Here is an 11,399-nt window from a genome sequence, read left to right on the forward strand (position 1 = left end):
GTTAAATCAACACTGTGTTAAACATAACAACAAAGCAGTGTTAGAGTTAATTAGGTAGTGGTTACTTAAGTGATGATGCACTGTTAAAAATGTTCCTGTATTTTTACAGTAAGTTACTGGCAGCATGGTTACTGTATTTTGTTTTACAGCAATTTACTGTAATGCAACTTTACAGTATGTGGAACAATGTGCTGTATAACTACAAAACAGTATCGTACTGTATTTTTTCAGTCCTTTGTAATTTTGTTTCTACTGTAATTTGCTATTGTGTAATTATTATTGTGTATTGTGTAGTTGGAATAGTACATACAGTTGGGCAAAAAAGTATTTAGTCAGCCACCAATTGTGCAAGTTCTCCCACTTAAAAAGATGAGAGAGGCCTGTAATTTTCATCATAGGTATACCTCAACTATGAGAGACAAAAATCCAGAAAATCACATTATCTGATTTTTAAAGAATTTATTTGCAAATTATGGTGGAAAATAAGTATTTGGTCAATAACAAAAGTTCATCTCAATACTTTGTTATATACCCTTTGTTGGCAATGACAGAGGTCAAGCGTTTTCTGTAAGTCTTCACAAGGTTTTCACATACTGTTGCTGGTATTTTGGCCCATTCCTCCATGCAGATCTCCTCTAGAGCAGTGATGTTTTGGGACTTTCAACTCCCTCCAAAGATTTTCTATGGGGTTGAGATCTGGAGACTGGCTAGGCCACTCCAGGACCTTGAAATGCTTCTTACGAAGCCACTCCTTCGTTGCCCGGGCGGTGTGTTTGGGATCATTGTCATGCTGAAAGACCCAGCCACATTTCATCTTCAATGCCCTTGCTGATGGAAGGAGGTTTTCACTCAAAATCTCACGATACATGGCCCCATTCATTCTTTCCTTTACACGGATTAGTCGTCCTGGTCCCTTTGCAGAAGAACAGCCCCAAAGCATGATGTTTCCACCCCCATGCTTCACAGTAGGTATGGTGTTCTTTGGATGCAACTCAGCATTCTTTCTCCTCCAAACACGACGAGTTGAGTTTTTACCAAAAAGTTCTATTTTGGTTTCATCTGACCATATGACATTCTCCCAATCCTCTTCTGGATCGAGCACGGGTGTTCTATGATTTGCTGGGGAAGGTAGATCATGATTCAGTGACACTTTGCTTTGACATGATGCAGAATTTGACACTCCCTAGAACCCCCATTGGTCAGGCATACTATTCCAGACAGCTGCATTTGTATGTCTTTGGTGTTGTTATTCACCATGGACAGGGCAGTAAGCAAGCAGTAGATGATGTTCATCTGTACACATGGATGGAGCATGAGAATAGAAAAGGTAGCAACATGACTGCTTCAGCTCTGGACCACTGTTTACGTCAACAGTTGAGTGGTGTTGTTCACCACACTCAAAGGCTGCGATTGTTCAGCGATTCTTGTTTCGGTCAAAATAAAAACATCAATCTTCTGTCCATGCTGTTTGCATTGATGAAGGAGGCATTTCCTAGGATTAGTGCCGAGTATGCGTTTCCTATAAGGGGGCAGTTTTCTGCCCGTGGACCGTGTATTTGGAAGGATTGAGCAACAGGTTCGAAAGAAGGATACCATTCTTATGCCGGAGGAATATTACGAAATTTTGCGCAACCATGGAAATGTTCACATCTACGGGCAACACTGGAAGGCTTATGATTTCAAGGCGGAAACACAGGTTTTTGTAAAGACACAGAAGTCATTTAAGCTAAGTGATGCAAGAATGCTGGAATTGAGGAACGACAAACTGGGATTCAAGGCTGTGTATAACAGTGAATACTGCTATCACTCAATACTGAAGAGAGGAAAGAAGTGGGCAAACTTCAAGCCAAGTCAGCTTCCCAATGAAAGCTCAGTGAAAGATGCAAAAAGGAAGGATGTGCTGAACTTGCTCTCTGAAATTGGTGTGAGTGCCAATGTGCATGCCTTCTATGATAATGCACTCTCTCAGTCACAGACAAACGATGTTGACTTTGACAGTCATGAAGAGTAGCTGCCCATTGTGTCAGCCTTTTGAGAGTGACCATTCACTGATTTCTTAATGAATGATAAGTTGTTGAATGTTTTTACAAAGAAATATTGTTATATTAATGCAATGGATTTATAGTATGCACAAGACAATCAACTCAATACAACAAAGATGTCTTAAATATGAATGTAATTTTCTGTAGTCTAATACAAGAGGTGTCATGTGCAAATCAGTTTTCAATCTTCTTTACAGTTCTATTTTGCACAGTTTTACAAAGATATTATATTAATGCAGTGGATTTATAGTAGGGCTGTGCAATTAATCAAATTCGATTCTCATGCGCATTTTGTCATTAAGGCCGGTTCCGTGATTGGCGGTAAATCTCCATCACCTGTTTTCAAACGCAGCAGCAGTTAATACACAGAACACAGACAAGCTACGCGATATCGCGTTCATAATCGCAGATAAATCGAATTCGATTATGAATGTGAAATTGCCTAACTTGTCAGTGAACTACGGCTCTGTGTATTAACTGCCGTTCAGTTTGAAAACAGGTGATGGAGATTTACCGCCAATCACGGAACCGGCCTTAATGACAAAATGCGCATGAGAATCGAATTCGATTAATTGCACAGCCCTAATTTATAGTATGCACAAGACAACAAATTCAGTGTTAAAAATGAATGTGATTTTGATTCATTGTTTAAAACTTGAAGCATAACTCGGGCATTATTCAACCCATAGCCCTGTTGAGAAAGGTCACTGTGAGCTATTGATAGCTTGTCCTTTACCTACCAATAACTCGTGCTGACCTTGCTCAACAGGGCTATGGGTTAACTAAAATCTTTAAAAAAATCTTTTAGGCCTACAAGTGATATAAAATTTATACTATAATATGTGAATCTTTCTTCTTTACAGTGTTCTTAATATGACAAAGTAAGTGTTTTATTAATGGCATTAAAGTTTTTGTTAATACAGCATATAGCACTAGTCAACTGAATGAATGTAATGTGGCAAACATGAATGGACTTTTTCAAGTTGAATTTAATGGAAATGCCATTTTGGAATTTCTGTGGTCTAATGTGACAATGTTGTTCATGTTCTTGTTCATAATGAAATTTTATTTTATTGTTGTAATTAATTTATAACCCGTTGAATTCATTTTGGGAGAGATGATTGAATGTATTTTTAGTCAAGTGCCTATATATAAGATTAGTATTGACCAAGTTCAGAGGCTGTCATATGTGGATCAACTTACTTTGTTGTGTATTTTCAACAGTTTCAATATGAAAAATAACTTTTATCTTGATTCAATGGATTTATTGCATTTTGGAAAAAAAACGTGTTATGGATTTATTGCATTTTGGGAAAAAAATAATACTTTTTTATAATAAATCTTTGAAAATCAAAATCTGGATTTTAATTTTTAATGTTATTATAACCTAAAGATGCTATGCGAAAGTTTGAAACAGAAAATAGTGGTTTTCATCTTGCCACTTTCTTGGTACAGAAAACACAGTTTTACTCAAATTAATCCAAATGGATTTATAGCGTTTTGGAACCAAACTCTTCATTTCTTTATGTCATATTTTACGTTTTCCCACCATTGTCTTTTGTCTTCGTTGTACATTGGATCTTCTTTTCTTTCATCTAATATATTTTCTATCTCTTTTTTAAAACTTTCATTCTTTAAAACTTCAGCGTTTAAAATCCATACCCCAGGTCCCTTCGTGTCTCTTTTAAAATCCATCTTCATTAAAACCATTTTGTGATCGCTTAGGGTCGTTTCATTATAAAATATTCCCTCAATAAAACATTCCAAATTTCTGGTACTTAAAAAATAGTCTATTCTGGTTTGGCACATAAAATTCCCAACCAACTGTCTTCTTGTAAATTCTTTCTTTTTCCCATTTCTTTCCCTCCACACATCGATCATATTTTTTTCTCCCATCAACGACCTTAGTACTTTTCTCCCCCCATCTGATTTAAAAACCATCCCGTTTGCCATATCCATTTTACTATGAACAGTGTTAAAATCCCCTGCAATCACTACCTTCCTCCATTTTTCAATTACGTTAGCTAAAACATTAAAATACCTTTTCTTTTCTTGTTCTTCATTGGGCGCATGCACGTTCACTAAAATAAAATCATCCTCTTCCATCTTAATTTCTACAGCCATGCATTTCCCTTTTGTGTCATTATACATTAGTTTTGCCTTGATACCTCTGTCTTTTCTTACTAACACCGCAACTCCTCCTCCTATTTTCCCCTCTCCATTATTATTAAAAAAATCCCCTTCCCATCTTCTTTTAAAATCCTCCATTGCATTTTCTTTCCAGTTTGTCTCTTGCAATAAAATCACATCTTCATCTCTGCACAGTTCCTTAACTTTTTCAAATTTCACACCATTCATTAATCCTCTTGCATTAAAAGTCACAATTTTCAACACCATTAGATAAAAAAATAAAACATTTTGCATCAACATTTTGTTTGCCTATTTTCCTCCCCTTCCTTTACATCTCTTCCACGGTCTTGTTTCTCCTCTGGATTTTTTTTCCACACTTTACTTCTAGCTTTCTCTAAATTTGGTATTACCTTGTCTTTTCTTCTTCTTTTGTTGGTTATTTCCGTAGTGTCTCCTTTGTTAATATTTTCATTGTCTTTGTATTCACACTTGTCCAGTGCACGCATACAGTCCAGACACCTCACCACCTTGCAGTCCCTCGCGAAGTGGCCCGTTTCCTCACATTTAAAGCATTTAAAATCTGGGCAGTCCTTCATCATATGCTCGGGGCTCATGCACAACCTGCAGGTTCTCACCTGCTGGCTATGTATCACCCTGAAGTATTGAGAACCTTCTCCCGTCTCAATTCTAGTGCTGTATGGTAAGGAGGCCACTTCTTTCGGGAATCGCACCTTCAGAAACCTTGTTCCATCCTCAATGTGTGTGCTGTTGTACACTCTCCGCCTTATCTGAGAGATGGGAGTTACCCCCCATCCCTCCAGCTTCTGTAAGATCTCTCCGTCGTCCAGGTATGCGGGCAGATGCATGAAAGAGACAACAAATTCTTTGTTACTTAACTTTTTAATTTCACACATCTTTCCTTTAATCATCAATCCTTCATCCAGCTTATCAATATCTTCTTCCTTTTCGAATGTAATTTCATATTCTTTCATCATTTTGGGTCTTACCGCTAGTATGCTTGTCACGTCCAACTTGTCTTTCAATGCTTGTATTATGTCCTCTGCTTTCCCTTCTTGCACCTCCACCAAATCAATTACCACCGTTGCTTCTTTGCTGTAAAATCTTTTGTGTCTCTTTTCAGGTCCATCCTTTTCTCTTTGCCTTTTTTCCAGTTCGGTTTCCGTTTGCCGACGTGTTCCTCTGGCCAAATCCATGTCTGTTGCCGTTATTCCGTCCATTTCTCAAACACAAAAAAAACCAAAACAAAACAAAAAAACTGAGACGATCCCTCCCAAACAGCAAGGCTGTTGGGAGGACAAGTAACAAAATAACAAAAAAGAACTCAAAAAAACAAACACTTATTTAATCCAAATAAAAATAAATATAACAAACGTTTGGGTGAACCTTCTTCACCCCACTATAGCCAACTCACTTCCTGTAGCTCACAAGCTCCCTCTAGCGCACCCAGGGTGGTATGGCCATAAGCGAGGGCTGCTGCCAAGAGTGGGCTTTTTAAAGATCAGCCACCATAAAGGCCAGTGTATTAGATCAGTAGTGAAGAAAACCCAAAAGCTTACAGCACCTGGTATTCCCAGGCGGTCTCCCATCCAAGTACTAACCAGGCCCGACCCTGCTTAGCTTCCGAGATCAGACGAGATCAGGCGCACCCAGGGTGATATGGCCGTAAGCGAGGGTTGCTGCCAAGAGTGGGCTTTTTAAAGATCAGCCACCATAAAGTATTAGATCAGAAGTGAAGAAACCCCAAAAGCTTACAGCACCTGGTATTCCCAGGCGGTCTCCCATCCAAGTACTAACCAGGCCCGACCCTGCTTAGCTTCCGAGATCAGACGAGATCGGGCGCACCCAGGGTGGTATGGCCGTAAGCGAGGACTGCTGCCAAGAGTGGGCTTTTTAAAGATCAGCCACCATAAAGTATTAGATCAGTAGTGAAGAAACCCCAAAAGCTTACAGCACCTGGTATTCCCAGGCGGTTTTCCAACCAAATACTAACCAGGCCCGACCCTGCTTAGCTTCCGAGATCAGACGAGATCGGGCGCACCCAGGGTGGTATGGCCGTAAGCGAGGGTTGCTGCCAAGAGTGGGCTTTTTAAAGATCAGCCACCATAAAGTATTAGATCAGTAGTGAAGAAACCCCAAAAGCTTACAGCACCTGGTATTCCCAGGCGGTCTCCCATCCAAGTACTAACCAGGCCCGAACCTGCTTAGCTTCCGAGATCAGACGAGATCGGGCACACCCAGGGTGGTATGGCCGTAAGCGAGGGCTGCTGCCAAGAGTGGGCTTTTTAAAGATCATCCATAAAACATTACATCCCATATTCCATTTCTTCAGGTAATATTTCATGACACTTTTCCAAATTACATCACTGTTTCCCTCTAGAAACTTTTGAACTGTTTTAATTCTCAGTGTTCTCATTCTTAAAAATGGATCTAAAAGTCCCAGTCCTCCCTCCTTTATGTCTCCAAGTAATGTATTGTATGCAATCTTAGCCCTTCCATTTCCCCATAAAAACTTTAAAACCAATTCTTTCATTCTTTTGTAGTACACTTGGGGCAATGGGGTTACTCCCAACACATACCAGACTTTCGACAGCATTAAAGAATTTATAATTAAAACTTTCCCCTTTAGCGTCAGATCTCTGGCTTGCCAAAATCTCAGCCTTTTCCCCATTCCATTTAAAACACCTTCCCAATTCAAAATGTCTGCCTTATTAGAATCCATACCCACCCACACCCCCAAAATTTTGATATGCTGCGTTTCCTCCTTGAGTTGTATGTGCTGCGGTATTTCCTCTGCTCTCCCAATCCTCATGCACAGACTTTTGCCCACATTTACTTTAGCTCCCGACCCTTTACAATATCTTTCTAAAATCCCCATTGCCCTATCTATACTTTGGATGTCTTCTACCATCAAGGTGGTATCATCTGCATACTGATACACTGCTTCTCTTTTGCAGTTGTCCTTTATTTGTATTCCTTTGATTTCTCCGTCTGCCTTAATAGCCAAACCAAGTGGCTCGGCTACCAGAGAGTAAAGTAAGGCAGACAGTGGGCATCCTTGCCTGATCGACCTTGTTGGTTGAAAACAATCCGTTAAAAACCCATTACATTTTATGCATGTTAACACATCTGTGTAAAAAATCCTAATCCATTTTCTAAAATTTTCCCCAAACCCAAAAGCCTTAAGAACATCAAATAAAAACTCATGCTCTACCCTGTCAAATGCCTTCTCTAAATCCAGACTTATTAAAAATCCCCCCTTTCCCTTCTCCTTCATATAATAAATTGTGTCCCTTATACTTTTAACCACATCTGTTATATCCCTTCCTTGCACCCCATATGCCTGTGTCGTTTTTATGATTTTTGGTAAAACCATTTTTAATCGGTTTGCTAAAACTTTTGCTAATATTTTAAAATCTGTATTCAACATTGATATAGGTCTAAAATTTAAGATCTTTTGGATTACCCCTTCTTTTATAAATCATTTTTATCATGCCTATTTTCATTTTGTCACTCAAGACCTCTTTCTTGAAAATATCTTCAAAAACTTCTTTTAAAATTGGCACTAAAATTTCTCTAAATGTTTTATAAAATTCATTAATCAAACCATCCACACCTGGGCTCTTGCCTGGTTTTAACTGTTGAATTGCTACATCTATTTCTTCTTCCTTAATATCTTCATCACAAAAAGACATGTCCTCTCCTGTTAACTTTGATTTAATTTGTTTTATCAAAAACTCCTCATCCTTTTTTCCTATACCTTGTCCCTTAAACATGTCCATGTAGTATTGCTTTACTAATTTTAAAATTCCTTCAGTTCCTGTTTCTATTTCCCCTTTTTGATTCAAGACTTCTTTCAATAGATCAGCCTTTTGCCTATTTTTTTCTAAATTAAAGAAAAAACTGGTGCATCTTTCTCCCTCTACTGCATATTTTGCTTTACTTCTTATACTTGCACCTTTACACTTTTCCTCTTCTATTATCTTTAATTGGTCTTGTAGCATTATTATTTTTTCAATTTCTTTTTTTCCATTACTTTCTGCCGCTTTTCTTAACTCATTGTTCAACTGTTTTGTTAATTCCATTTCCTTCTGTCTTTCTACTTTTCTGACATTTTTACTGTATTCTATTGAACATTTCTTTATCTCCCACTTCACACTATCCCACCATACTCTTTTCTCTTCCCTATACATTCTATACATTTTACATTCTTCCACAATTCCTTTAATACTCTCCTGATAAACATTACTCTTTAAAACCTTTGCATTTAAAACCCACACTCCTCCTCCCCTTTCCACACTTGTAAAATCTAATGTCAAAAATAAGAATGAATGATCACTAAATCCAGCTCGTTTATAATAAACATTACTAATATTCCCTTGCATTTCCCCTGTACATAAAACATAATCAATCCTACTTTGTTTCAATTGTTTTAAAACAAATTGTCTTCTTGAAAATTGCCTACTTGTTCTATTTCTTTCTCTCCACACATCAATCAATTTAAACTCCCCCATCATTTTATTCAACTCCTCCCTTCCCTTATCAGTCTTAAAAGCCATATTACTTGCTAAATCTAATTCTGTAAAAACAGTATTAAAATCCCCCATTAAAATCACCCTTTCCCATATTCTTACATTGTCAGATATTGTTTTAAAAAATTCCACCTTTTCCTTTTCTTCATTTGGCGCATGTATATTATATACTGTACATCTCTCATCTCCTTTTTCTATTTCCACAGCTAAACACTTCCCCACTCCATCATTAAACACCACGCTTTCTTTTTCACACACATCTATTCTTATTAAAATAGCAACTCCTTTCCCAGTTTTCTCTGTACTATTATTACAATGTATATTCCCATCCCATAAATTTTCAAACCTTTTAACACAATCATTTTTCCAATTAGTTTCTTGTAATACAAAAACATCCACCCCTCTACATATTTCCTTCATTTTTTCAAATTTCTCCACATCCATTAAACCTCGTGCATTAAATGAAACAACTCTTAAACACATAAAAACAGAGAATAGATAATTAAATCTCATTTCTTTTTTTTTCAGTCCTCCTCCATATCTCTCAGCAAATCAAATCTATTCTCACAACCCCCCTTGTCTTTTAATATTTCTTGCCTTAAAGTTCTTTTCTTTGCATTATCTATATTGGGTGTTACCTTTAAAGTTCTTCTTCTTCGTTGTATTCCTTCTCTTTCTTTCCTGTGTTTCCCTTCTCCTTTTCTCTCCATTCTCCCCTCCTCGTTGTTTTTTTGTTCCTCCTGTTCTTTGCTCATGTCCAAAGTCCTTTGCACAGTCGCTTGCAATGTTATTTCTCCATCTAGTTCTTTCTCCTTTTCTCCTGTAACCATCTGATGTACTTCCTCTCCATTGTCCTCTCCCAGTCCACCACGTTTCTCTTCTCCTTTTCTCTCCATTCTCCCCTCCTGACAACCTTCCTCATTGTTTTTTTGTTCCTCCTGTTCTTTGCTCATGTCCAAAGTCCTTTGCACAGTCCCTTGCAATGTGGTTATTTCTCCATCTAGTTCTTTCTCCATTTCTCCTGTATCCACCTGATGTTCTTCCTCTCCCAGTCCACCATCTTCCATCTCCTCATTTAAAACATTGTCCATATCAGTTTCCCTCTGCTTTTGCCCACTCACATTAACAACCACATCTGTTTCTTGTTCACTACTATTTTTTTCTCCCTCCCCCATCCAGCATTCGCACCTCACCAACAGTTTTCTACATTCCGGGCACTTCACCGCATTGCAGCTTCTTGCAAAGTGCCCCTGCTCTTCGCATTGGTAACACTTAAACTCCGGGCAATCTTTAAGTACATGTCCTGGATCCATACACAATCTACAGGTTTTCACCTGCCGATCATGTATAATCCTAAAGTACTGCATGCCCTCAGCCGTCTCAAACTTGCTGCTATATGGTAGAGATATAACTTCCTTTGGAAACTTAACCTTTACATATCTCGTACCATCTGCTATTTCAGTACCCGGATATGTTCTCCTCTTAATGCTGGATGAGGGAGTTACACCCCATGCCTCCAATTTATCCAGTATATCCCGGTCGTCCATGTACGCAGGCAAATGCATAAAAGAAACGACATACTCTCTTGATTGCAGCTTTCTTAACTCACAAAATTGTTGCTTGATCATCATTCCATCCTCCAGCTTGTCACACTCTTCTTCATTTATTAATGTGATCTCATATTCTTTGCCTTGTCTTGGTCTTATCGCCAAAACCTTTCCTCCTCCAATTTTCTTATTTACTTCTTTGATAATATCCTGCACAACTCCATCTCTCACCTCTGCCAGATCCACAATTACAGTTGCTTCCTTTGAATAAATAATCCTTTTCTTTGTCTCATTGTATCCAAACCGTTGTCCCGTTGTGTTTTCCTGATCAAAGTCCTTACGTCTCTCTCCCGCCATTTCCATGTTTATTTCTGTATAATCCGTCCAAAAAAACTCCAAAAGAGAATCCCTCCCAGACAGCCTAGGCTGCTGGGAAGTGTTTAAACTTCACAAAACACCAAACAAAAACTAAACAAACAAAAAAAAAAAATTTAAACAAAACAAAATTTACAACAAAAGGTGAGCCTACTCCCATCCACTACTGCCAACTCACTTCCTGTGTAGCTCTCTAGCGCCCTCAGGGTGGTATGGCCGTAAGCGAGGGTTGCTGCCAAGAGTGGGCTTTTTAAAGATCAGCCACCATCTCAGCCTTCATAAAGGACAGTGTATTAGATCAGAAGTGAAGAAAACCCAAAAGCTTACAGCACCTGGTATTCCCAGGCGGTCTCCCATCCAAGTACTAACCAGGCCTGACCCTGCTTAGCTTCCGAGATCAGACGAGATCAGGCGCACCCAGGGTGGTATGGCCGTAGGCGAGGGTTGCTGCCAAGAGTGGGCTTTTTAAAGATCAGCCACCATAAAGTATTAGATCAGAAGTGAAGAAAACCCAAAAGCTTACAGCACCGGGTATTCCCAGGCAGTCTCCCATCCAAGTACTAATACTTTATGGTGGCTGATCTTTAAAAAGCCCACTCTTGGCAGCAACCCTCGCTTACGGCCATACCACCCTGGGTGCGCCTGATCTCGGAAGCTAAGCAGGGTCGGGCCTGGTTAGTACTTGGATGGGAGACAGCCTGGGAATACCAGGTGCTGTAAGCTTTTGGGTTTTCTTCACTTCTGATCTAATACAC

The 11,399-nt window shown here is 38.8% G+C and overlaps 1 long non-coding RNA gene across 1 annotated transcript in view; it reads left to right on the forward strand.

The window, feature by feature from the left end:
* Window positions 1-11,399, forward strand: part of LOC306855355 — a 1,003,769-nt gene that overhangs the window by 119,630 nt on the left and 872,740 nt on the right. The window lies entirely within an intron of this gene.

Source organism: Barbus barbus, assembly GCF_936440315.1.
Source record: "Barbus barbus genome assembly, chromosome: 3".
In the NCBI taxonomy this organism is placed as follows: Eukaryota; Metazoa; Chordata; class Actinopteri; order Cypriniformes; family Cyprinidae; genus Barbus; species Barbus barbus.